Source organism: Ctenopharyngodon idella, chromosome 22 (genome assembly GCF_019924925.1).
Source record: "Ctenopharyngodon idella isolate HZGC_01 chromosome 22, HZGC01, whole genome shotgun sequence".
In the NCBI taxonomy this organism is placed as follows: domain Eukaryota; kingdom Metazoa; phylum Chordata; class Actinopteri; order Cypriniformes; family Xenocyprididae; genus Ctenopharyngodon; species Ctenopharyngodon idella.
In genome coordinates this window covers 11,768,416-11,793,923 of record NC_067241.1, presented here as the reverse complement: position 1 = coordinate 11,793,923, position 25,508 = coordinate 11,768,416, and the positions used below count along the sequence as shown (strand labels likewise).

At 36.4% G+C, this 25,508-nt stretch overlaps 1 protein-coding gene across 1 annotated transcript in view; it reads right to left on the bottom strand.

The window, feature by feature from the left end:
* The window catches only part of rarga (retinoic acid receptor gamma a), a 57,828-nt gene extending 44,464 nt beyond the window's left edge, over window positions 1-13,364 (bottom strand). Inside the window, exon 1 of the mRNA XM_051879616.1 lies at window positions 13,215-13,364. The gene's annotated coding sequence lies outside the window, so the exon portion shown is untranslated. The remainder of the gene's footprint in view (window positions 1-13,214) is intronic.
* Window positions 13,365-25,508: the final 12,144 nt, after the last annotated feature.

The following is a 25,508-nucleotide window of genomic DNA, read 5'->3' as shown; positions in this document are numbered from 1 at the left end:
ACACTGGAAGACAGATTTCAAAAAAATCTCTCTTGTGCACGCTTTTCAATAAGACAAAACCCATCTTCATCACTGCAGTAGTGAATGCTGGGCTGTCCCCTTCCAGTTTTTGTTCCTTCTCCCTTGAGTGATTTTTATGAGTGGGTGGTGCTGGCGGCTTGTTGTTTAAATGTGGTTTTTGAAAAATGAGCTGAGCCAAAGAATTCAGCGCTTTTTGGAAGTGCTGTGGTTTGTGAATCAGGCTAAAAAGCAAGGGAAAAATCGTGCTCATGAATTCGGCATAAACATAGACCAAGCTGAGAGAGAGAAAAAAAAAGGAGACTGATTCAGTGACAGAGTCCGGGCACTGGGGGGCACTAGGGGGGCGGCACTCTGGCCAGGAAAGAAGCCTGGGCTTTCCAAAACACACATTCATACAGTCTCTTTCTCACTGTCGCATAAAAACACTTGCACCTGAACACATAGTATTTGAGAGAAATACTGTGCTCTCTTTCCATAACAGATGCACACAGCTCTACTGTAATCCACACAATGAAACCCAAAGAAACCTCTTTCCACACACACACACACACACACACACACACACACACACACACACACACACACACACACATCAAGGGTGTTTCTTGGGCACTTTTGTAGAATCTCTTAAAACATATTTTCATGCTTATTAGTTTAAGTTATCTACTAATAATGTCCAACAGTGGATATGCATGCATCACAGGAAAATTCTGTCATTTTTGTCAATTTTTCATGATATAATTTCCATCACATCTCAAGTTACAGCTTGTGTTTAATAGCATTCTGTGGTTGAAACGACATTTTAAACATTTTGGAATTTTCACACAATAAATAATGAAATATGGACTTCTTGTTTAGATCATCACTTTAAAAATGTAATAATTCCTATTTTTATTATGTATTTTTAAAGTTTAAAGGGTTAGTTCACCCAAAAATGAAAATTCTGTCATTAATTACTCACCCTCATGTCGTTCCACACCCGTAAGACCTTCGTTCATCTTCAAAACACAAATTAAAATATTTTTGATAAAATCCGATGGCTCATTGAGGCCTCCATTGCCAGCAAGACAATTAACACTTTCAATGCCCAGAAAACTACTAAAGACATATTTAAAACAGTTCATGTGACTACAGTGGTTCAACCTTAATGTTATGAAGCGACGAGAATACTTTTTGTGCGCCAAAAAAAACAAAATAACGAATTTATTCAACAATATCTAGTGATGGGCGATTTCAAAACACTGCTTCATGAAGCTTCGAAGCTTTACAAATCTTTTGTTTCGAATCAGAGGTTCGGAGCGTGTATCAAACTGCCAAAGTCATGTGATTTCAGTAAACAAGGCTTCGTTATGTCATAAGTGTTTCAAAACCTTTTCGAAATTTTAATGGTTCACGTGACTTTGTCAGTTTGAAACGCACTCTGAACCACTGATTCGAAACAAAAGATTTGTAAAGCTTCAAAGCTTCATGAAACGGTGTTTTGAAATCGCCCATCACTAGATATTGTTGAATAAAGTAGTTATTTAGTTTTTTTTGGTGCACAAAAAGTATTCTCGTCGCTTCATAACATTAAGGTTGAACCACTGTAGTCACATGAACTGTTTTAAATACATCTTTAGTAGCTTTCTGGGCATTTGAAAGTGTTAATTATCTTGCTGTCAATATAGGCTTCACTGAGCCATCGGATTTTATCAAAAATATCTTAATTTGTGTTCTGAAGATGAACGAAGGTCTTACGGGTGTGGAACGACATGAGGGTGAGTAATTAAAGACAGAATTTTCATTTTGGGTGAACTAACCCATTAAGACTGAAAAAAAAAAAAATCATAAAATGCATTTTAAAAAGTAGCAAAAATAAGTGATGCAGGTATAATTAAAAAGACCTTCATGAAACAAAAAGAAAAAAAGTTTAAAAAAAATCTCTGGGACATAATATCACCCAAAGAAACACCCGAAAACAGAATCTTCTTTAAGAATGAAAAGCAAAAGCATTCATTAATACATGCTAAAAAAATATTTTTTCTTCCAGTGTGCCATTTTCCTCTATGGTTCCAGTATACACATCTGCCCAACACACACACACACACACAAACACACACTCACTCCAGCCTCTCTGGTTCTGTTTCTTTCAGCAGAGCCAGTTAATTACAGCCTACTGCTGCAGGCAGCTTCAAACCACCACTAATTTAGAGTTCCATTACAGTAAACTCTTCCACATGTGCATCCAAGCTAGGGTGGCCACGTCTAAGGAAGGAGCTCTGCAGATAGGCACACGCCCATAGCCAGCCACAACAAGGCCTTGCCATCTCCTCCCCCCCTCTCTCTTTTCCTCCAGGTCTGGTTTTCATCTGTGACTGTGTGCCCTCGAACCCATCCCTGCCCACATCGCCCCCCTTCCCCAAACCCCCTCCCGCTCCAGCTCCGTCCATGACCCCTCAGAACTGTTCCATATGTAACAGATATCATTTAGAGCTCACCATTCAAAACCACACATTGCCGTAGTCAACGTGTTTACCCTGGAGACCGAGGCAGTACAGAATAAATTCTTCGCAATTGCAGCAGAGTAAAGCCGCTCGCTGTCAGGCCAAATGCGCTATTCGCTGAATTGAAACTGTTACTGTGAACTAAAATGATATCGTAATTATGTTTTCCACACATATCAGTCAAGGTTAGGAAATATTTGTTATATATCCACCGGGAATGTTACCAGACTTCTATTTCATTTGAAACACTGCAAGGCATAAAATATAATCAGATATCATTATGTGCTAAAACAGTCAATTAAGACGACAACATATAAGACAATCGACAAAAGAAAAATCTTGAATATTTTCTTAGATTAATTCTCAGATTAAGATAAAATTTAGATTATTTTAAGTTTTTAATTTATTTTTAAAATGTATTTATTTATTTAGTATTTTTGATGTATTTTTAAATATATTTAATTTTCAATATAATTATTTTTATATTTATTTTTAAATGTTTTTAAATACAATTATTTATCTTTTAAAATGTATTTGTTTGTTTTTATTTATTTAGCAACATTTTCTTTTATTTATTATAATTTATTTTATTTATTAAAGGTATTTAGTCATTTTATTTAGAATTTTTATTTATTTATATATATATATAATTTTTTTTTTTAAATGTATTTATGTATTTTTAAAATGTATTTTTTAATGAATTTATTTATTTGTTTTAAATGTATTTGTTTATTTAGAATTTTCTATGCATTTATTTATTTTTAAATATATTTACTTTTTAATGTCTTTTTTATTTCCTTTATTTATTTAATTATTTATTTTTTAAATGTATTTAATTAAAATTTAATATAATTTTTATATTTATTTTTAAATGTTTTTAAATACAATTATTTATCTTTTAAAATGTATTTATTTATTGAGCAACATTTTCTTTTATTTATTATAATTTATTTTATTTATTAAAGGTATTTAGTCATTTTATTTGTATTTATTTATAAATATATATTTTTTATGTATTTATTTATTTTTAAAATGTATTTTTTAATGTATTTATTTATTTGTTTTTATGTATTTGTTTATTTATTTATTTTTTATGTATTTATTTTAAAATTGATTTATTTTGAATTTTTAAAAAAGATTATTGATCACAGGATGGAAAATAAGTTGTTCCAGCGATTAAAAAAAAGTTTAGTAGAACTACATATTGGATTAAATACAGCACACAAAAATTGTCTGAATAAAAATCGTCTACTGGAAATACAATATCACGCTGGCTCTCACTATAAAGTTTTAGGGCTTGCATTAACTCTAAGTCTTCTGAACTTTTGACTCTGCCAGTAGTAAGAACATCAAGAAACAACATAAGGAGGATGTTGGGAATAAAATAAAAAGCTGAAGAAAAGAAAAAAAGACGAACGGCTGGAGAGAGAGAGAGAGACAGTGGAGAAAAACATCAAAATCACACCCAAAAAAACTTTTACAGGGAGAGAAATAGAAAGCAGAAAAATAGTGGAAAAGAAAGGGGGGAAAAAAGGGAGCCAGGGAAAATCCAAATCTCATGCAGCCATTTGAAAAGAGGGGAACTGATTGAAAAGGGATCTGTGTGTTCCTAAAATTTTCCCAAACACAATAATGAATTAATAAAACACTTGGCGCCTGCGTATTTTCATGAGTCACATCGGCAAAGAGTTTTACAGAGTATGTTCTGCTTTTATGGCAGGCAGGCTGTGCAGAAAGTGAGCTCATTTTTAGGGCCCTCGCCCTCTCTCTCTCTGGCACAGGCCCCTGGGGCGCGCACACACACACATATGTATAAGTACATACACATATGTTCTCTCATTACTGCTATTCTCTGGCTGACCCTTACACACACGCTCATTCAAACTCCTCTAGCCTGCTCTGGGCTGAGAGGGGGGCAACGGCGGGCACCCACCGCAGACCCGACGTTTGCAGGGATTATAAGAACAGGCTGGGACTTTCCAAAACCCTGATTTCACCACCGTTTCTACATTGCTCCTCACAGAACAAACACATCATTAGCAGAGCATGCTGAGGCCTATTAGCCACAGAGAAAGAAAGAAAGATTGAGCGAGACGGAGAGAGGGAGAAAGAAAATGCTCCTGGCATGGTTGGGTGATGCGCTGTGTATCTCTGACAGAATCAGCTCTATGTGATTCATGGCTCCTCGGGGCTGGGCCGAGCCGGGCTGGTGATGTCTACTCTCTGAAGTACTGCAGTTTGCCACTGCAAAATGGTAAGCAGGTTGTGTTTAGAGAGAAAAAAAGTATCCATTTCAACTCAGGAGAGAATTGCCTCTGGCGGATCAAGTGTCCCTACTGCCGAAGGTATCACGTTCTTGCTTGGAAAACAACGAGACCTAACTGTTGAGCCATCACAAAAATCACTTTTAACTGGTACGCAAATGAAAAAAAAATAAAAACTGAGCCGTCACAGGAGGCATTAACCGTCGGAGCCGATGGTGAGTTATTTTTTTCCTCCCTCTGCCTGGCTAAAACCGCAATCCATTCTTCCTCCAAAGCTGTGACGGATTTGGGATGGTACAGCGGTTTGGGTTCATTTCCTGTCTACACTCTGAATATTTCCACTCCTTCGTTCTAAGCTCACGCCGCTCTACTTTAAAAGCTTCTTTAACTTTCCACATTAGCCTTCCTGCTGTCGATCAGCGCTAAGATGGATTGACACATTCGACCGTATACGCTCAAACACCCCCAGAAAGGCAGAGGCACTGTAAAGCGGAGGCCACAAGAGTGGGGTGTATGGAATCAGATCAAACGTCTTGTGGACGATGGATCTGGAAACTTCTACAAGAGGTATCAAGCTCACTTAAAGAACAAATATAAACTGTTCCATTCCTAAAAAAAAAGCAAGGAAAAAGGAGAGAAAGACACTTTCACCTAATCAGACTCAATGTAATGGAACCCAGCCAATGCACAGAATAAAAATAAAGGTTCCGAAAGTTCCCCAAAAAAACTTTCTGTGAACAGTTCAAGTTTTTTTCTTAGTGTGAGGAATATTGGAATATTCTAAGGAACTTTTTTTGCTCTATAAAGAACCTTTTGTTCAATGGAAAGACTCCATGGAAGGTAAAGGTTCTTCATGGAACTATCAATACCAATCAAGAACCTTTATTTTAAGATGTGTGGTAGAGCATGACGCTAGCAATGCTAACAGCGCTTTTCCGCTGCATGGTACGGCTTGGTACACTGTAAACCCAAACGCTCAAAATACTGAATTGGTTTGAGTAGGACAAACTTAAACAATTTAGTTCTGTTAAATTAACTGTTTTGAGTATTTAGTATTTTAAGTTCACAGCACTAACATATTTTAAGTAAACTGAACTGTTTCATTGTTTTGAGTTGTATGAACTCATTTCTTTTAATTTAGACTAACTTAAGTTAGCGAGTTGCCATTTTTTGAATTAGTTTGTTATAGCTAGCAAAATATTTACGTTGATATAACCTGATAATTTTAAGTTAAATGTATAAATTAGTGTACTCAAATATTTCAAGTAAAAGGGATAGTTCACCCAAAAATGAAAATTATCCCATGATTTACTCACCCTCAAGCCATCCAAGGTGTATATTAGAGTTGTCAAAAGTACCGACTTCGGTACCAATCGGTACTGAAATTTTAAAAATGCGACGTTTTGAGCACTGTTGAGCGGATTCGTAAACACCTCTGATTGGCCATTGTGTTGACATGCTCATCAGATATGTCTGTGATTGGCTATAATGATCAACACACGGGAGTGTTTGAAAGCACACAGAAGTGTTTGAATTTGAAAGCAGGAGCAGGAGTGTATGAAACCTGGCATCTATCAGCGGACTGGTCTGCGAAAGACGCCTGCTTTCAAATGCTCCCGTGTGTATCTGTGTAAGAGCTTGGTGAAGAGCATCAGTGCTGACTATTTACAACGTTTTTACAGTGTTGATCATTGAAGCCAATCACAGACATATCTGATGAGTGCGTGAACACAATGGCCAATCAGAGGTGTTTACGAATCCGCTCAACAGCGCTCAAAGCATCTCATTTTTAAAATTTCAGTACCAACTAGGTACCGAAGTCAGTACTTTGGACAACTCTAGTGTATATGACTTCTTTCAGACGAACACAATCGGAGATACATTTAAAAATATCCTTAGTCGTCCAAGGTTTATAATGGTTGTGAATGGGGGCTGCGTTTTGAAGCCAAAAATAATGCATCCATCCATAAAAAAAGTAATCCATACGACTCCAGGGGGTTAATAAAGGCCTTCTGAAGCGAAGCAATGTGTTTTTGTAAGAAAAATATCCATATTTAAAACTTTATAAATTCAAATAACTAGCTTCCGGCGGAAGATCGTACGTAAAGAAGATAGTCATATACACCTTGGGTGGCTTGAGGGTGAGTAAATCATGGGATAATTTTCATTTTTGGGTGAACTATCTCTTTAAGAACAATAATAATGTATGAGTACAAAATAAAAATCTTACTTAAACTTTTGAGTTTCTTAACTTAAAAAATTCTCATTCTGAGTTCTGACAACTTATTAGGGTTAACAGTCAATAACTCATTTAATTTGAAAGAATGCAAAATAAAAAAGTTAATTAACTAAATCTATTATGTTAGCTAACTCAGTACTTCAAGTTGGGAGCAATTAACATGTTTGAGTACTACAAACTCAAAACTTGATAGTTCTGCTTAAAATTGGGAACATCATAACTCAAAAAATTTGATGTAACTGATTACCTCAAATTTTTTGAGTTACCTCAATTTATTTGGGTTTACAGTGTACGGCTCGGTACAGCATGCTTTGGCGCTTTTCCACTGCATGGTACAGCTCGGTATGGCTTGCTTAAATAGTACCACCTCGGTTGGGATTCCAAGTGAGCCGTACTGATACTAAAATGTGACGTGTAAACACTGACGATCACTGATTGGTCAGAGAGAATCTTCACTACCAGCATCGTTGGCAGTAGAGGCGGCGCAACTATAACGATCAGTCTATAATCCCACCCACTTTGAAGCGGTACCAACTACAGGGGAAAAGAAAACTGAGCCAAAGTGAGCCGAGCTGTGCCAAGTCGTACACGCTGAATTAAAAGCTTCACAAAAATGCCTCGCATTTCCAACGCACACTAACAGTTTAAATACGCAAAAAATTGACCAGAAAACACAAACCACATCTGACCATAAAAATAAGAGATCTGCTTGTAGTTTGCATATTTTCTGTGGAAAAACAATTGTCATATCCTGCATAAAACATAAGCATATGTGTCCGAGGGATGTTTACAGCAAACCCTGATGGATAAAACTAGTTGTCCGCTTGTTATGCATGGGAGACATTACAATAAGACAGCACATTGTGCTGTAACCTTGAATGAAATCTGTGTGGAATCAATTGAAGAAAGATGTTGGGAGACGAGACATATTGTGTGGAAAGTCTGCGGCTGAGGAACCTCCAGGCATTGTGGAGGTCACATGGTCATAGGAGGGTCAGAACTAAGTGCTGAAGGTTCAAAGGCCAGACGTCATTAACACGCACATACAAACACACGTAGATGCAGAAAGATAACTTTTTAATGATTAATTTATTTATTTTTCAATATTTTTTTCTTCATCCCCTATCCCAGCACCACAGCAGGGGACAGTGGTTACAGTGCTGTCAAGCGGCATTAATAAACAATAGTAAAATATAGCCTCGCCACAATTAGATTGCAGCAAAATTACACAAAGCGTATCATTGTCATCAGGCAGTCATTTCTGCGAAAGCCCTTCATAAACCTTTTTATTGTGGGAGATAAAACTGACACGTACGAATTCCTCTGCCTTCTGACAGGTCAAATGGTAGCACAACATTAAGAGTGATAGATGATCTTCTGCTTCGGAGTCACATATCCCATCAATTAAAACCAGTCTGACACTGAGCCCTTTCCTGGCACCGAACAAACATTCTTCACACCCAATCATCGTACAACACTGACAATGCCATGATAATATCTATCACACCACTTGGGTATAACTTGCCCCTCAAGTAATAATTTAAAAAAGTATATTATGTACTGCCACAGCCCCAGCTGTAAGGTTCAAGTACACTTTATTCACAATAAACCATAAATGTGTGCTTTTACCTCAAATTACAGTGCATATCATTTAACACATTGTCATTTAAATTATGTATTAATAACCAAAAATACTATATATTACATTTTTACAATGTACACATATTTATATACATATTTATTATATATTTTTAAAATAATTTGAAAAAGTTATTGTTAGTTATTTAAAAAACAAAATATGTATTAATTAATACATATTTTGTTGTTTTTATAAGTTGTTTTTTAAATAACTAACAATAACTTTTTCAAATTATTTTAAAAATATATATGTATAGAAATATATGTACATTTATTTTATTTATATATATATATATATATATATATATAATTTTTTACAAAATGTTTCATAATTAAAATTAACATTAAGTTTATATATATATATATATATATATATATATATATATATATATAAATTATAATATTATTAACATAATATTATTTTAAATATAAAATATATCATTCATTAAAAATGTTTTTTTTAATTAATTAACAGTAACTTATGTAGTATAAAATCTATTGTTACTACATAAGTTACTGTTAATTAATTTAAAAAAAACATTTTTAATGAATGATATATTTTATATTTAAAATAATATTATAATTTATATATATACATAAACTTTATAATTAATGTTAATTTTAATTATGAAACTTTTGTAAAAAAATTATATACATATATATATAAATAAATGTACATATATTTCTATACATATATATTTTTAAAATAATTTGAAAAAGTTATTGTTAGTTATTTAAAAAACAAATTATAAAAACAACAAAATATGTATTAATTAAAATGTTTATATATATATATATATAACATCTTATATAAACTATTGTTACTACATAAATTGCTGTTAATTAATTTGAAAAAAATTATAAAAACATTTTTAATGAATGATATATTTAAAATAATATTATATTAATAATATTATAATTTATATATATATATATATATATATATATATATATAAACTGTTTATAATAAATGTTAATTTTAATTATGAAACATTTTGTAAAAATATATATATATATATATTTTTAATAAAAATTTATATACATACTTATTATTTTTTAAATAATTTGAAAAAGTTATTGTTAGTTATTTAAAAAACAACTTATAAAAAACAAAATATTTATTAAAATGTTTATATTTAATATATAATGTTTTATATTAACTACTACATAAATTACTGTTAATTTCTGTTTAATTTTGTTCATTTTAATGAATAATAAAAAAAGTCTTTGTACTTTAAAATTTTAATGTTTAATTTAATCCATTACTTGTCAATTCTTTGTAATCATTTGTGAAATTTACTAGCAATTTATGAGTGAAAATTATATATATTTCCTCCCAAAAAAAGGTTTTTAAATAATTAACACAGGTGTAAGTCCCACTTGTTACTTGGATTCTTTGATTCTAAGTTCTTTTTCTTCTTCTTCTTCTTTTTATAAATAAATAAATAACCAAACTTCAGAGGTTTGCACGTGGTTGTGACACATGGAAGACCGAGAGAGAGCAGTGGAAAGAGTGATGGGATAAATAAAGTGGACGAAAGACTGTTCTGACAGTTCTGTTCCGCAATGTGATGTGGACAAGATGAGCGCAGGCACATTGCAAGTACGAATAAACAACATAAAAAATACACGTTTCTACAGACCCATAAAACGTCTGAACAGAGAGAAAGCGAACACGACCAGTGAGCTTATTTATGCCCGCAGTATGTAGTATTCCTCTGTGGGGAACGAGGTTAAATAATTGGTTAAGGATCAGAGCATTAACATGATCGCCGCTAGATTGTAGTTGTGGTTTATTACGTAGCGTAATCAGACAAGAAATCAGATTTATAAAAACAAATGACATGGCCTCTGAGCTAAACTAGCCATTTCAGATGAACGCAGTTTATTTAATCAGGGCAATAGAAGGTAATAGATGGCGCTCATTACAGTAGCACTGGCACTGGGAAGCATTCACGCTTGTGAGTATAAACACACACTAACACACATTAATAAAAGCCCTGACACACACAGGAACTTCCATAAGCAGATGCCGGACACTCTCTCCCCTTCACACACACACACAGCCTGACATATCAAGTCTTATATACACATGCAGTCAAAGAGATACATCCCTGCACACCTGCAAAAATATACAAGGGAAATAGTGATCTGATGGTTTCCTTCATAATTACAGAGTACAGAACAAAGTCCCCTCCACCTTCCCAGAACCCCCATAAACCACCTGTTCAGCCCCTCCCTGACATTTATATTTAATTGCCCCCCAAAATTCCTGAGAGAGTAAGGGATAAACTCCTGGATTTACGATTCCAAGTCAGAAAGCTGCCAGATTAGCTATGAAGACTGAAGTAAAATCGGGAACTAGACAGATTGACAGACAGTAGGGTGGTCTAACCATGCATGTCTTCATGAAAACATTCATTTATTCATATACATGCAAAAAGCAAAGGGCCATTCTATCAATCATAAAAACATTACTATTAATAAACTAGAAGATCCAGCAAGTAACTCTGTCAATCTAATACTGCGGTTAGGGTTGGTTGATATACAGAGACACATTTCACTGTCACTCAACAGGGAAAATGCACTCAAGAATATAATGACAGCAGTTTACCCAAACACACAAACACATTAAGACACTCCCGTATTCCATTACAGTTACTGTACGTCTGAGATCAGACTCCACAGTCCCGCTGGAGTCAGAGTGGGAGTTTTGGTTTTGGTGGAACGTGAATATCTGGTTTGACAATAGTTTGTTTTTCCTTGTCTCTGCTTCTTTTGTTTGAGTTCATGTAAACTCATGTTGCTGATCTGTGAGACATAAACAGCTCAAGACAGAATAGGGCTGGCCCATTCCTTTCTCATTTCATAAAGAAGGAGCCGTGCGTACATTTGTTTGTGCATGTGTGGAGTAAGTCTGTTGTTTTTAATGTTGTAACGCGCTCAGACTTCTCCTCGGCCCCAGATGTGAGTTTGGATGTGAACATTCTGTCACACGTTAAAAGAAGAGCTCATAAATCACGGCAGGGCTCTGACACTATTAAACTGCTGGCATAAACTTAAAAAAAAAAACTTTTCAAAATCTCACACACAACATGTTGAAAAGCAAAAGAAAGCAAATTCTTTCAGATCACAGAGTGAGTCAGAGAAAAGCACAAAGAACAGGTGCTAAAGTCAATGCAATGAGTTTCACTGTATTGTAAGTTCACCACTCAAGTAACACAAAAACTCCTATTGTATGCATTTTGTCACTTTTTAAAACAGATTTCAATGTACAATGCCAAAATGGGATAGTTCGCTCAAAAATTAAAAGTGTGTCATTACCTGCTCATCTCTATGATATTTTATTTTTCTGCAGGACATACAAGAAAATGTTTTGCAAAAATTCCAGGTTGGTCTTTTCCATGCAATTATAATGAATGTGGACTGAATGCTTTCAAACCTCAAGAGGGATGCAGAATAACTCATAAAAGCATCCACATGACTCATATGCTCATAAGTCTTCGGAAGCCATATGAATTAAAGTTTTTAACCGAAGATGTTCCTGTGTCTGGACTATTGAGCCAACTCAAGAACCGGAAAAAATCATTAAGATCGGTTTTGTGAATTGGATAAACCAATTAACTAAAAAAAATCCAAATAGTTTACAAATGACTACTTTTCTCATTAAGAGCAAGGGAAGATGTCAAAATGATGAGTGGATGAAAACTTTTCGACCTGCTCCTTGCACATTCGCTCTCATATGGCTTCAACAGACTTGGAATATAGTGTGGGATTTTTATGGACTGTATATGGTGAGTTTGCATCCATTTTGAGGTGCAACATCTTCAGTCACCATTCATTGCCATTGCAAAGAAAATACTTTAAAAAATGTTATCCTCTATATCCAACTAAATTATACTCCCATTGATGTCTCTTATTGTATTCAGGTTTATAACATTAAATCATTTATTTAACTTTAATAAAAAGAGTTCATTTGGCTGTTACCATATTTTATGTTAAATGACAAATACATTTTATGTTGCATGAGATGCTTGTGAAAACACCTTTCCCCTTAACCACAAGTTCAGTTGTAGGTACACAACACTTTGTCTTGCACACATCAATCTCACATTTACTTAAAACTTGTAAGCCACAGGGCTACTGCATAAACACTTAAGGCTGGAAAGAAAACTATACCTGTCAGAGAAATGTTTTACATATGTCAAGGTACAACTCACTAGGAAAATGTATAGGTAAGCAGTCATCTCTTCGAACACATCGCGGATCAAGGAAACGCTTGCTCGCCAAACATCAACGCGATACGAAAATAAATGAAAACACACGCACAGCGCACGCGCTACAATTAGATGAATTCAGGAGAACCGAGTCGCGCGAGCGTAGCGAGCGAACGAACGAACAAAAAGTTACGATTCTTTCATCACTCTCTCGCTTCTCTATCGCATCTCCTCAAGTTTAGTTTTAAATCACTCCGGTTTCTCCGTTGTTATATGTATCATATCTGACAGACATAAGAGAGTAGACTTAAACAAAACATCGTTTGAACGCTTCTGTGAAAGTTAAACTCACCCGGTGTGACTGAAATCCGCGAGGAGAAGAAAAGAGAAGCTCGCGCTCTCCGTTCATCAGAATCACTTTCACACTACACGGTCGTTTCTTTCTATCTTCTTCCTTTTCTCTGCCTCGCTCTCTCTTTCCCTCCCTCCCTCTTTCTCTTCTTTTCGTCTCTCTTAGAAATAATTATGCGCTCTGATTCATGAACCCTGTCTGGGTCACGTGACTCCACCCTTCAAATATACAGCACATTTTTCACAAGCCACAAAATGCCTAGAGGGAAGAAACAGAGGCAAGCTTAAATTTCTGTTTTAATTCTCTGCCTCTCTTTCTTTCTTTCTCCCTCTTTTTCTCACTCCTTGAACTCTGTGTATTCACAAAGTGACATGCACTGAGTAGCACATGATGTAGGAATGGCAATGAGTAACTCCTTAAAGTGAATACAGTTTCTCCTCAAAGTTACTGATGCATGTTACTGGTCTTATTATGAACGATTCATTGGGGCATGTTATTCCAGTGTTGAAAAATGCCTTCGTAATCTGCATCAAAATGCAATAACATGCACTAAACATAACAGTAAAGTGTGAAAAAACCCTAAATCATGGTGCCAGATCCTCAAGGTATAGTATGAACAGTGTTAAATATGAAATGTGAAAACATGTAAAACATACATATTAATTGGATTAAACCATTTCGAGTTGAAAAGCATAAAACAGGTAACATCCATTGATGAATCATTTCATAGTTGTCATGAATAGTAATGATTAATTTGCTACAAAAGTCCACAGGAAAATGGCATCTTTTTGAAGAGGGGAGTCTGTAAATATGGGAAGTTCCAAACTTCATAGTGCCGAGGGTGTGTTCGTCTATATGCCACTTTATGTGTTTTATATCAGTACAGTGTGGAGTTTGTGTTTGTATGGAACAGTTCTGCGCTGGCTTGTTTGTGGTTCTGGGCGTTTGCCTGGTTCTTCCTAAAGCTGCCATTCTGCACTGGCTTTGGTTAAAAGAAACCCCCACAAACCTCACAGTGAAGACACACCTTAACTGGCTCCTCTTTGACGGTGCCATCTCAAGATCAGGGAGGTGGCATGTCAGTAAGTCTTGAAAATAAATCAAATAAAACTCTCAAAATACAATATATTTACTTATGATCATATTCTGATGTTTTGACAGGTTAACAACTTTGCTGTGTACAAAGGTTTCATTCAGGTGGTACTGGACTAAATATGAACTTCCTGTCAAATAGCATTTAAAAACATTCTCAGCATTCAAAACTCAACAGATTTTTATTTGCCAAGATAAAACCGTTTACTAAACTGAGCTATAAAGTGTTGCAGTAGGACACTTTAGCAGGGCTGGCATTATAGGTCTCAATACACAAGTCAACAGGAAGTGGTTTGCTTTGCCACACAACCGTACAATGCAGCTTCATCTGCATATCACTCTATGGAAACAGATAAACTATCTGTACAAAACAATTAACTTTAGAATGTAGTAACTAAAATATGAGGTTATTTAATAGTTCATTCTAAAAAACAAAATAATGACATGAGATTAAAGGATTAGTTCACTTCAGAATTAAAATTTCCTGATAATTTACACAGCCACATGTCATCGAAGATGTTTATGTCTTTCTTTCTTCAGTCAAAAAGAAATTAAGGTTTTTGAGGAAAACATTCCAGGATTTTTCTCCATATAGACGATTTCAATTTGGACCAACGGGTTGAAGGTCTAAATTGCAGTTTCAGTGCAGCTTCAAAGGGCTCTACATGATCCCAGACGAGGAATAAGGGTCTTATCTAGTGAAACGGTAGATCATTTTATATATATATATATATATACTTTTTAACCACAAATGCTTGTCTTGCACTAGCTCTACGATGCACCGCGCATTACATAATCACGTTGGAAAGGTCACACGTGATATAGGTGGAAGTACCATGGTAGTACTTCTCTTTTTCTCTTCCAACTTCAAAGTCGTCCGACATTGCTGTTTTACCTTTTTTTGTAAAGGGGGCATTTGACTTAGTCTTTGCACATTCGCTTTGTAAACACTGGATCGGTACTTCCGCCTACATCACGCGTGACCTTTCCAATGTGATTACATAATGCGTGCCGCATCGCAGAGCTAGTGCAAGATGAGCATTTGTGGTTAAAAAGTATTTATGTTTTTTTTTTTTTAGAAAATGACTGATTGTTTTGCTAGATAAGACCCTTATTCCTCGTCTGGGATCGTGTAAAGCCCTTTGAAGCTGCACTGAAACTGCAATTTGGACCTTCAACCTGTTGGTCCCCATTGAAATCGACTATATGGAGAAAAATCCTGGAATGTTTTTCTCAAAAACCTTAATTTCTTTTCAACTCAAGAAAGAAATATATAAAGATCTTGGATGACATGAGGGTGAGTAAATTATTTTAATTCTGAAGTGAACTAATCCTTTAAATGCAAGAGCCTCCTTATCAAATCATTTCAAAATATGAAATGCAATTTTCATAAACGGGTTTAAATACACTTACGTATTCGATTGAGCATTTAGTTCAAATAATATTACAGTATGTGCTGTCATTCTCCGCGTGTCTCTGAGTGAGTACGTGTCTGTGTGTCAGTAGCAGGAGAGAGGTCAGAGGTTAGCAGTGTTTGTGTTTCGTTGTCAGTGAAGTGTGCTGGAGGTTGAGATTTATGATCTCTGTGTTGGGAGACTGCAGAGTGGAGGATAATGAAGATAGATCAGACTGCTATCTCTCTCTCCCTCTTTCTCTTCCTCTCCTCCTTCTCCCACACTACCTGTGTATCTCTCAGTCTGTCTTTCTGTCTTTGTCCTTCAGTTTTCCACATTATATTTCACTTTCAACTGCTTCATTCTCCCCATTTCCTCTTATTCTGCTTTTATATAGAATTCTTGCGTCTGTAAATTCCTACTTAGTATGCAAAACGCAGTATGTCAAAATTGTAGTACACTCTAAGAAAAGGCAGTAAAAATAGGGACAATGTACTGTTAAAGGGTTAGTTCAACCAAAAATGAAATTTCTGTCATTAATTACTCGCTCTCATGTCGTTCCAAACCCGTAAGACCTTCATTCATCTTCGGAACACGAATTAAGATATTTTGATGAAATCCAGTTGGAGTTGGAGGAGTGCAGCATTTCCGTGTTTATGTCCAAACACCGGCTCATTATTGGCCGGCTCCTGTGTCAGCATCTCACGCATGCCCCGTGCTGCTCACGTGAACAGGCGTTGGCCAATACTGCCTTCACTCCAGCAAACACATTATCAGATTAGAAGAGATGTCTTCAGGGTTGTCAAATTTAGTAGGGACGCTAGGGACATGTCCCTACCAATACCTAGTGACTACTGAATTGTCATTTGCAATAATTTTGATCAACTGTTGCGATTAAATTGAAATGTGAAAATGAATGAAGTATTACAGCATTACATTTAGATCTGCTCAGGTTGCATCAAAGATTTCTTTTTTTTTTGCAGCATTGAGCATTACAACCAATCACAGACGTGTCTGTTGAGCACATGAATGCAATGGCCAATCAAAGGTGTTTAAATTAGTCCCCGGTGCAGAAGAAATGCACATTCAGCACATGCTCACTGACATTCAGCACTCAGTTCTGCACATTCACGACTTCTCTCATCATAAACCAGTGCAGATACGATGTACTGTAAGTAAGAGATTCATTGTGCAGTGTAGTCAGCTTTATTGAGACTAAAGTCATTGACCGTGTCAGTGATGGGGAACATTTGCTCGCTTTCTGTACATAATTTATTCTCAATTTAAATAATCCTTTTGTTTTTCATGCTACTAAGCTAGGGGTGTCCAAAGTCAGTCCTGGAGGGCCAATGTCCTGCAGAGTTTAGCTCCAGTTTGCCTCAACACACTTGCCTGGAAGTTTCTAGTATGCCTAGTAAGAGCTTGATTAGCTGGTTCAGGTGTGTTTAATTGGGGTTGGAGATGAACTTTGCAGGACACTGGCCCTCCAGGAGCAGGATTGGACACCCCTGTACTAAGCAAACCAATGTGTAGTCTTTACTAATGCGTAAAACAGCAATAAACAAATTCATAAATGGTTCTCAGCTTGTTTTTTCTGTGTATGGTGTGCTCTTTCCCCCACACAAAAACATTTGAATGTGTTCTATTAATAAACATTTGAATGTGTTCTATTAATAAACATTAATAATCATGAGTACAATATCAAGGGCAATAATGATATTTGCCATAATCGTGTGGCCCTAAAAAACTTTTTCATAATTTATTTATATACTTTGTATTTAAAATTACATTAATCTCATAAAATCATGCAATTGTTGTGTATATCCATTTATCCATTCTGTCATGAAGTACAGACAGTTAAATTGTAATGTTGTTGGTTTACATAATCAAAATGGTGTAATTATTGTCTCAGGCACATTCTGACATAAATACTCCCTTTATGGGTGTGTTGGCTAATATATAAATAAAGGCTTTATATGACATGAAATTGCAATCAAAAGTCTATCATAAATGCAAAAACCCCCAGCCACAAATGTCAAAATCAAACCGACGCCCTTGGATGTCGTTGCAAGAGGGAGGAGAAGTTATTTCGATGAAAGATTATGAGGGCATATGAATTTAAACAAAAATAATTATGTATATTTATTATAAACACTGCAAAATTCCATAAAAATATGAGGGAATTGTCTGTATTGATTTTTCACAGGTGTTTTATGCATATTTTTAAGTCTGCATAGCAAATAAATGTCCATAAATTTTACATGTCCTGGCAGAAAGTTATACAGTCTGAATACTAATATCTGAATGACTCTTTCTTCGATTATGCAATAAGCACTTCATTAAATGAGTAGTAGTAGTCATAAAATATTAGGTGACCTATAATCAGATGACATACTGCATCTGCTGAGATTTTGAAGTATGCAAATGAACACTTTGCTATCCCATAATGGCACAGTGTTGAAGAGCCAGTTAATTTTTTTTTCTCAAATAACAGAGAATTGTGAACCATGTGGCTCGTTTCAAGTTGTGAATGTTATTCTTTGGGGTTAAATTGTCCTTTTTTAAAACAACTCTCAGTAAATTACTAAATTGCTGTGGTTGTTATTAATACGTCATAGGTCAAATAACACATGACTCAATGCCAACAAGGTGGATGTGGTATACACTCATCAACAATCAAGAAGTATTAAGACAGCCTCTCTGTCATTTACTCCACTTCTCCCTCTTTTTCACCCTTGTTTTCTTCTTCACAACAGTTGCATTTGCCATGACATCATAACTCATCTTAAAGGCCTCTGATTCATTTTTTTCCCTTCCTACTTAAATGTTTTTTCATCTATTACCCGCCTTTCCCTGTTAATCGTCACGACTCGAGAGTGCAAATAAATAAACAAATAACATTTCCACTAAGAAATGTATTTATTTGTGCCAAGGACTAGTGGATGGAAAAGGGAAGGGGAAGAAAACGAAAAAGGGAGGGGAGGAGAGAGAGAGGCTGGTGGCTACGGCAGGTTTTAATCAGGAACAAGATGCCTGTAATGAGATCACTATTTCCTTGCATGCAGATTGATGTCATGTGAAGTTTTGTGCTGCAACGAGACATGCGGAGAGAGCGAGAGGCCGGCATGTGCGCGCGCAAGTAAGCAAACGCACATTTACTCAAAGCACGCACAAGTAAAAAGACACATACATAAACACACGCACACGGAAAGCATCAGTTTTCTGTTTCAAAGTCAAACGCACGGCTATAAAAGGCCTCATTCATTCCGCCTGCCAAAATGTACACATTTCGACTCCAACTGACATGAAAAAAATAACATACACGGGGAAAAACAACACAGAGAGCTTTTGGAAAAAGCTATAAGGGGGAAAAGGGGGCAGGCTGTGGTGTATATTTTGCATTTAAGGTTCATGTAAATGTATAGGCCACATGTCATATTTAATCTGCGGCTGCACATGTGCGCATGCTTGTAGTCCTACTTGTATGTTTGTGTGCACGAGCGCGCTTCGGAGGTCCAAACAGAGTTGTCGGAAAAACCTAACAGAGTGCCAATAAGCTCATGCAAATGAGCGCGCGGCCTACTCTCCGACATATGTGTCCAATGAAAGGTGAATGGCCCTCCTGTCTATACTTTCCTCACAATCAGCCATGATGTCACCATGAACCCTCTCTGAACCGACCTCTGTCAAAAAACATTTCGCTCTCTCCCTCTCCTTCGCTTCTCATTTTCCACCTTTCCCTATTGCACTCACCAGGCTGCCTCCCTCCAGTCCGAATTCTTTTGGTGAAACCACATTTTTTCTTTCTTCTTTTCATTCGCTTCTTTCCCTTCATGCCCCCCCCCAACTCTCTCTCTCCCTTTCGTTTTCTGGTCCAGGCGCGTTCTGTCCCTGGCTCTCTCGCTCTAATTGAATCAGCACACGTGAAGCGCACTGCCAAAAGTACCAGGATGTTCTGATTAAGACGGACTTTGTTTTAAAAGGTGGCCTTTTCAAAACCGTTCGCGGGACTAAGGTAAAGAAAGCAAGGCGGAAAAATATAGTACGGCTAAAAAACAGATATAAGTCGGGGAAGGAAGTCGCTAAAAGACATGGAGAGAGAACGAGGAGAAAGAAAGGAAGGAGCTAGAGAGGGGCTGGAGGGGGCAGCGGGAGAAACTGCCAGATCCACATATGGAAGCAATTCTGTAATTGAGGCAAATCTTTGTGCTCGAGAGGAAAGGTCCCCTTCTCAATGCCTTCTCCTTAGCAAATAAAACTGCCATTGTACACTGAAGAAAAAAAATATGACTTTGAATCAGTGTTAATTTCACTATAATTAGCCTACTAAGAAATGGCTAGTAACTAATTAAATTAAACATGAATGTTGAAAGTAGAAAGACTGAAGTATTTTTTTTGTAATACTCTTATAAGCTTTGTTTTATGCAAAAACTACTTTTATTTTACCAAAATGTTGAACTGTGATTAGATCAGATAACAGCATTTTATCAGATAATATTGCGGTAAGTTGTCACATTTGTTAAAAAAGTCATAAAACACAGGTTGCACTCTTAAAGACTTAGGCCACATCAAAGCCAGAGCTTTCCCTATCCTCGTTCAAAAAAAATTCAGTAAACACAGCGTTGTCTCAAAAAATAACTGCATACACATGAAACCACTGAAACTGACTCAAAACGATGTAGTATACATGCCAGACCAGTATGTGGCGCTGTAATTCTAAATTTAGTAAAGCTAATAGGCTCAGTAGCTTCTGCAGCATGAACACAAGCATGTAGTCCGCCATTGATGTTGTTGTTGTTGTTACATGACATAGCGGTGTCTGACTAGGGTCGAGACGTCAGTTGATGACATCATTGTTTCACAAAATATATGGATTGGCTGTACACATGAAAACACAAGGGTGTCATTTTCAGATTTATCCACTCTGGGACCCTGTTTAAAAAAATAGCCTTTTCAGACTCCCAAAACACCAGATCCGTCTGGACGAAACGCCGATACGATACAACATTTTTACGTATACAGCTAAACACGTCTCCGTGTGGACGAGCTCTTAGTTTACCCAAAAATGAAAAAAAAATTTCATCAGTAACTCACCCTTATGTCGTTCCAAACCTGTAAGACTTTCGTTCATCTTCAAAACACAAATAAAGATATTTTAAATGAAATATGAGAGATTTCTGTTCCTCTTTTGTCTCAAAGTTTGTTCCCCTCTGTTTCCTATGGACTGTCTAACCCTAAACCTAACCCTAATCCTAACCCTACCAGTAGCCTAAGGGGAAACATAGGGAAAACAGATTTCGACATAAGACCTCCATTGACATTCTACGCAACTACCACTTTATCGCTTCAAAAAGTTCATAAAGAGATCGTAAAAATAATCCATATAAATCGAGCGGTTTAGTGCAAATTTTCTGAAGAGACTTGATCGCTTTTTATGATGAACAGATTGAATTTAGGCTTTTACTCACATGTAAACATTGATCAGCAAACATAAACAGAAGCTTAACCCTACTTGCTTGACGCGCGAGAACACGAGAATGAACCTCATTGGTTCTCACACATCAAGTAAACATGCTTGAGCTTCCGTTTACCACAACTGATGTGTGAGTTGATGAATGTTTATATGTGAATAAAAGCTTAAATTAAATCTGTTCATCATATAAAGCGACCGTGTCTCTTTAGAAAATTTGGACTTGACCGCTCAATTCATATGAATTAGTTTTACGATCTCTTTATGAACTTTTTGAGCGTCAAAATGGTAGTTGTGTAGCTGTCAATGGAGGGACAGAAAACAATCAGATTTCATTAAAATATCTTCATTTGTATTTGTAACAAAAGTCTGACGGGTTTGGAATGTCATGAGGGTGAGTAAATGACAGAATTTTCATTTTTGGGTAAACTATCCCTTTAAGAAGTTATAAATTATGACAGGAGGGCCTCTATAATCTGAAAGCATTTTAAAAGTCGCATCTACACTTTTCCACTATATATCCTTTTCACCACACTAGCACCCTTTGCCTAACAGGGAGCTTGGTATAAACTTGTTAAATTGCTCATCAGCCTCAGAGAATCTGGCATGACTTCACAAACAGAGATCTTTCAATAAAAGAGCGAAAGAGTTTGAGCAGGTAAATGTTGGTGGGCAGAAAGATGACAGACACTGATGGCTGTCTGCCTAGCCCGAGGCACAAGGTGTTTCTACTGTGTGCGTGTTGGCAGCAGCCCCTCTTCGGTTCACAAACACTGCCGCTCTCTCTCTGTAATTATCGGCGTGCCCTGCCATAACATGTTCCTTGGTGCGCGAGTTGCCCACAGTCATGGGTTCATAGCTGTGGAACAGATCTCCAAATTTAACACAGCCAATTAACCCTGGCAACTGTCAAAACACCACAGAAACAGGGTTTACGTAAGGCGCCACATTCTGTTCAGATTATTTCTATGTTGTGTAAAATGTATCATTTCAATCAATGTGTCAAGAGCACAAGCTGTAATCAGGCTTTTTTATGGAATCAGAAAAGCAAGAATGTTCATGGCTGACTTTGATAGGGATTCTTCTTAAAATGTCCAAATAAAGTCCTTGAAAGGAGGTTCATTAGCCTATATGTTGAGTTGCATACTGCTGGTTTGAATATTTTAACATAAAAGCATATTTTAGTCTCTCCTGTTGCCTAATGATAACTATCTCAGATACTTACACATTTACAGGCATATGTTGTGTGTATGGGGCGAGTGATTTCATGATAAAGATGTTCAATATTAAGAACTGAAGAAAAAAATGTAAAGGGAGGGTTGTGAGTCTGATCTCTTGGTGTGGCCTACTGCTAAATTAAGATTTGAAGTTGTAGGACCTTAAGAGACAATTCTTGCATTAAAGCTACATCTAGCGGTCAACATAGGAAGTACAACGTAAAACCACAATATCAAGCCACACATCACTACTTCAAGCTGCAGTCACAGACAGTGTATTACAAAGCATTGTAAACACTGCCCTTATTAGGGGTTCAAGCACGTAGCGCTGAACCCCTATTGTAATTGTTAAATTTCCAAAGGATCAGCATTCTCCCCTAAAAGTGATCGGGCAGACCAAACCGTAAGTCGTAAAGACTTGAAACTTTGCTCACACAGTCTACAACGTCACCAAGGCTCGCCCCGATCGGCCTGACAGGGGTGCTACAGCGGTCAAAAGTACGAAATGGCTCATAACTCCTGAACTGTTAAGGCCCTTTTCACACTGAACGCGACGCGAATCGCGGAAGAACGGAACGGACCTTTCACACCGAACGCGAAACAATTGATCATCTTCTGCTAATTCAGCTAGGTGGCGCCGATCAACAATGCATTTGTCCATTAACATGTGCTTTAACATCATCCGCTGCATAAAATACAGCGTTAAATTAAGATGAATAAAGTTTGTTACTACAAGAATAGATCAAGAATACAAGAATACATCATAAAATATAAAGGTACAATTAGCATCAAGCTACATTTCAAAATTTATATAATTATTAGTCTTTGCTCAAAACGCACTTTAAACCATCGTTATTTTAATAACTTCTGATATGATCTGAACATGTGAGAACAAATCTGTTCTCAGATACCAATAGAGTACCTCAGGGATTACGTGTTTTTGTAGGCAAAACCCCGAAGCGAGTTAGCATTTTAGGACTTCCGGTTCCATCGCCCTTAAGTCTATGGGTTTTTTGAATGGGTTCGAAAAATCGACACACAGGTCGAAAAAAAAAATCCTCGCTTTTTCGTACCGCGAATGTTGCCTCAAGTGTCTGATTCTGGATTCGCTTGTCACCCTGGCGAAATTTTTGGGTATTTTGGATTTTTTTTTTGAAAAACCTACTTTTGCGAACTTGTCCTAGGTTTTTGACCCGATCATGGTCCCTAAGGACTGCCAAAATGTTCAAAGTGGGTGGAGCAACTTATACTAAAATGGCTATAACTCGTGAACGATATGAGATATTTTCACCAAACTCAGCACACCTACGTAAGAGCTCATTCTGTGGTCGCGTAAAAAAGGACGCGGAGACTGGCCACTTGATGGCGCTATAACAGGGAAAAAAACATGAAAACGGTCATAACTACTTCACCATTAGTCTGATCGACTTGAAAATTGCCATGCAGTGTCTTGTCCGAGGGGCCACGACTGTGTGTGAGGACATTGACGCATCTCGTAAAACATGTCTGCCGTCAGCCACTGAAGTTTGAGCAGCTATCAGACAAGGTTAACTGAGGCCGATCGGAATTAAACTCGCTGGGCCTGTTTGACTCATGGCCCTAGAGGCCTGTGAGAAATTCTAAAGCAATCGGTGACCGGGAGGCGCCTTCGCGTTTTTCACGTGTGTAAAGGATTGTGTATTGAGCGATTTTTTGCGCACGTCCTCCACATTAGTGCCACACAGTGTTGCCAATTTAGCGATTTTGTCATTTAGATTTTGTCATTCTAGATTTAGTGAGTTCCTGCCCCTTTTGAGACTTTTTAAAAAAGTTTAGGGACAAATCTAGCAACTTCTTGGACAAACCTTATCTAGATCTAGATTTGCCCACTGATCTGTATTCATATTTATATAGATCAATGAATTTGCCATTATGATGTCATCTAGAGACATTTAGCTACCAGTTTTTAGCTACTTTCAATTGAAAGCAATTGGCAACACTGGTGCCACATGGTAGAACTCCTCATTCTGAGCAACTTTGCCTCTAGGACCGCCGCTGTCCATCGGATCATTCGTTAAATATTGGAGATTATTTCAAAAACCAACTTTAGCTAACTAGTCCTAGGTTTTTGGCTCAACAACTTCGATAGCTGTTAAAAAGCTTTAAAAACTACATATTTCCTATGGTAAATTGCCTGTATTTGCTGTAAATGGTCTTTTCCATCTATGATCGAGATGGTAACAGGCTTGCTAATTAAAACATTATACCTTTTTACGCATGTGCTTAAAGACCTTGAAATGCTTGAACCCGATAATTGCTGCTCGCAGCTATATTTATTGTTATTAATTGATTGTAAACACTACGAAAGGGAATTTTGTGTTTTTCACTATAACCTAAAACTTCATTCAAGTACCACAACACTAGTTTAGAAAATTTTAAAGTGTACAAGATTTATTTCTACTGTTTACAAGGCTTTGTAAAGATTAAGTGATTGGTCAACTAAATATCAAGTTTATAAAGCACATTTATAATTAAGCTTGCAAGACAACACGCATTCCGTACGAAGTTTAACTTTTTTTAAATATATGAAAAATATGTGATTATATATTGCAAAATATTATGTATTTTTATGCCAAATAAAAATACAACGACAATTAGGCCTACATAAAATGTTTTTGATTTAGTTGTAAAAACAGTAATGAGTGTCCATTGACCACTAGAGGCCGCTGTTTTGCTGTTATTTCAGTTTAAGCAGCACAAGCACAAAGCCAACTACTAAGAAACACTGCGTATGTGTGTGGAGAGAGAGAGAAGACCGGGGCTAGTTGTCACACAGGGAAGTTGTCACAAGAGAGCTATATCTCAGTAAACATGTAAATCCAAAGTTTTTGTTGTACTTCTAGCACAGGTTGTTTCAAAGCCCCCTTAAATTGGAATACATTCTTTGAACTCTGTCCTCCAAACTAATTCCTATATCATATTTTTGCTATAGCATGTTGGGTAAACAAGTGAACACAACAAAACCACACTAGCACAGATTCAGGCAAGAATGAACTATACAATAAAACTAGATTTTTGACTTGTTTAGATCACATAAAAGCATTTTGTCGGATGTTTCTAGTTATCACATTTGTTTAAAAAG